The following is a 3631-nucleotide window of genomic DNA, read 5'->3' on the forward strand; positions in this document are numbered from 1 at the left end:
GTGTGTGTGTGTGTGTGTGTGTGTGTGTGCGTGCGTGCGTGCGTGTGTGCGTCATTTGTTTGTAGTGTGCATTGTTCATATTTGTTTTTATATAATAACAGTAGATATAAATGTATATATTATATAATAACATAAATATAATGTACTTACTTCCTGTGATCGCTTTGACATGAAGTACAGAGGAGAGGATGAGGAGGGTGGCTGTAATCTTTATCATCACTGATCAAAACTGAACTGAATTTAATAGATGAGAATAAACAGATGAGAATAAACAGATGAGAATAAACAGATCAGAATAAACAGATCAGAATAAACAGATCAGAATAAACAGATGTTTACTGAAAGAGAAGTTCTGGAGTCTGAAAGAGAATGAAGGAGGACTCGTTCTGTAGTTTAGAATAATCAGCCAATCAGATTAAAGATACGATGTTACATCATCTGTTTCCAGAAAGACGACAGTCTGGATTATTGCACATATCATGAACAGTATATAGCTGCTGCTTCATAAGTAATCAACAAACTATACTAAAAAGTTCAAATATGATTATGTTGGGGGGTCCCCAGTTCAAATATGATTATTTTGGGGGGTCCTCAGTTCAAATATGATCATTTTAGGGGGTCCCCAGTTCAAATAAGATTATTTTGGGGGGTCGTGGTCTGAAAAGGTTGAGAACCACTGGTTTATTGCAGATCAATCAGTGAAACACAACACAGATAAATCAGCACATTCTTAAATGTATGTTTATCTGGGATGTATAATAAATTCTTAACTTTTTTTCAGTCTTGCAAAAATATTTTCAAAGATTCAGAACTTTTTTAAGTCTTGGAAAGAAAAAAAGGCAACCTTTTGAAACTTTATCTCCAGTTAGTATTGACAGCAGCTGAGCTTTAAAATACATGAAAGTGGAACAGTAAATAATTTCATTTGTACACATTACATTATCAGATTAGATTTAATTAACGGATGTCTGTTAATTAACTTTTGTCTCATACAGTGTTTATGGTGATTCATTTTGTAACTGTGAAAGGTTCTCTATGAATAAACATACTGGTTCAATCCCAATGTGTCCATTGGGATTGAACCAGTAGGGTGGCCATTACACCCTACTGGTGTAAGGTGGTCATTGCACCCTACTGGTGTAAGGTGGCCTTTACACCCTACTGGTGTAAGGTGGCCATTACATCCATAGATATAGAAACCTAGATACCTCATTGGCCTTTGCAGTTCGTTGGAGCAAGTCGTATCGCGGCCGCCATTTTCGCGTAGGCAAACGGACACTCAAAGTGACTACTGGCCAATCACAGCGCTCACAGCGCGTTGACTACTGGCCAATCACAGCGCTCATAGCGCTTTGACTACTGGCCAATCACAGTGCGTCTTTTCTAAGACTTGTCAGAATCTAGTTGTCCCGCCCCCACCTGCCTCTGATTGGCCTACCGAACGCCCCCTTCTGTGACACACGCGGAAGCTTGCCTACAGCTTGCCTAGGTGAAAATGGCGCCCGAGATACCAATGCCTCAGAGCCGAAGGAGGCGTCTACCTTTATATGTGTATGATTACACCCTACTGGTGTAAGGTGGCCATTACACACTACTGGTGTAGGGTGGCCATTACACCCTACTGGTGTAAGGTGGTCATTACACCCTACTGGTGTAAGGTGGCCATTACACCCTACTGGTGTAGGGTGGCCATTACACCCTACTGGCGTAAGGTGGTCATTACACCCTACTGGTGTAAGGTGGCCATTACACCCTACTGGTGTGAGGTGGCTATTACGCCCTACTGGTGTGAGGTGGCCATTACACCCTACACCATTACACCCTTGTTTGTAGTGTGTGTGTGTGTGTGTGTGTGTGTGTGTGTGTGTGTGTGTGTGTGTGTGTGTGTGTGTGTGTGTGTGTGTGTGTGTGTGTGTGTGGGTGTGTTTTTTTGTGTTGTGTGTGTGTGTGTGTGTGTGTGTGTGTGTGTGTGTGTGTGTGTGTGTGTGTGTGTGTGTGTGTGTGTGTGTGTGTGTGTGTGTGTGTGTGTGTGTGCGTGCGCGTGTGGGTGGTTGAACTCACCACTGAAGCTTCTGACTGGAATTTCACTTCCTGATTCACTCAGCAGCCAATCAGAATTATTCTTTTATTAAACATCAAGAGAGAGAGAGAGAGAGAGAGAGAGAGAGAGAGAGATTTTTATTTGCTTGTTACAAAGTTTCTCAGAATTACTATACATTTCTTAAAATCTTCACTTTCACCACTTTTATCAAAATTGTGTGTGTGTGTGTGTGTGTGTGTGTGTGTGTGTGTGTGTGTGTGTGTGTGTGTGTGTGTGTGTGTGTGTGTGTGTGTGTGTGTGTGTGTGTGTGTGTGTGTGCGTGCGTGCGTGCGTGTGTCATTTGTTTGTAGTGTGCATTGTTCATATTTGTTTTTATATAATAACAGTAGATATAAATGTATATATTATATAATAACATAAATATAATGTACTTACTTCCTGTGATCGCTTTGACATGAAGTACAGAGGAGAGGATGAGGAGGGTGGCTGTAATCTTTATCATCACTGATCAAAACTGAACTGAATTTAATAGATGAGAATAAACAGATGAGAATAAACAGATCAGAATAAACAGATCAGAATAAACAGATCAGAATAAACAGATCAGAATAAACAGATCAGAATAAACAGATCAGAATAAACAGATGTTTACTGAAAGAGAAGTTCTGGAGTCTGAAAGAGAATGAAGGAGGACTCGTTCTGTAGTTTAGAATAATCAGCCAATCAGATTAAAGATACGATGTTACATCATCTGTTTCCAGAAAGACAACAGTCTGGATTATTGCACATATCATGAACAGTATACAGCTGCTGCTTCATAAGTAATCAACAAACTATACTAAAAAGTTCAAATATGATTATGTTGGGGGGTCCCCAGTTCAAATATGATTATTTTGGGGGGTCCTGAGTTCAAATATGATTATTTTGGGGGGTCCTCAGTTCAAACATGATCATTTTAGGGGGTCCCCAGTTCAAATATGATTATTTTGGGGGGTTGCGGTCTGAAAAGGTTGAGAACCACTGGTTTATTGCAGATCAATCAGTGAAACACAACACAGGTAAATCAGCACATTCTTAAATGTATGTTTATCTGGGATGTATAATACATTCTTAACTTTTTTTCAGTCTTGCAAAAATACTTTCAAAGATTCAGAACTTGTTTAAGTCTTGGAAAGAAAAAAAGGCAACCTTTTGAAACTTTATCTCCAGTTAGTATTGACAGCAGCTGAGCTTTAAAATACATGAAAGTGGAACATTAAATAATTTCATTTGTACACATTACATTATCAGATTAGATTTAATTAACGGATGTCTGTTAATTAACTTTTGTCTCATACAGTGTTTATGGTGATTCATTTTGTAACTGTGAAAGGTTCTCTATGAATAAACATACTGGTTCAATCCCAATGTGTCCATTGTGGAGAAACAAGAGGGGACCATAGTACTACGTGCATTACGCCCTACTGGTGTAGGGTGGCCATTACACCCTACTGGTGTAAGGTGGCCTTTACACCCTACTGTTGTAAGGTGGCCATTACACCCTACTGGTGTAAGGTGGCCATTACACCCTACTGTTGTAAGGTGGCCATT

The sequence above is a fragment of the Gymnoscopelus braueri genome, assembly GCF_963280865.1.
Source record: "Gymnoscopelus braueri genome assembly, chromosome: 7".
Lineage (NCBI taxonomy): Eukaryota > Metazoa > Chordata > Actinopteri > Myctophiformes > Myctophidae > Gymnoscopelus > Gymnoscopelus braueri.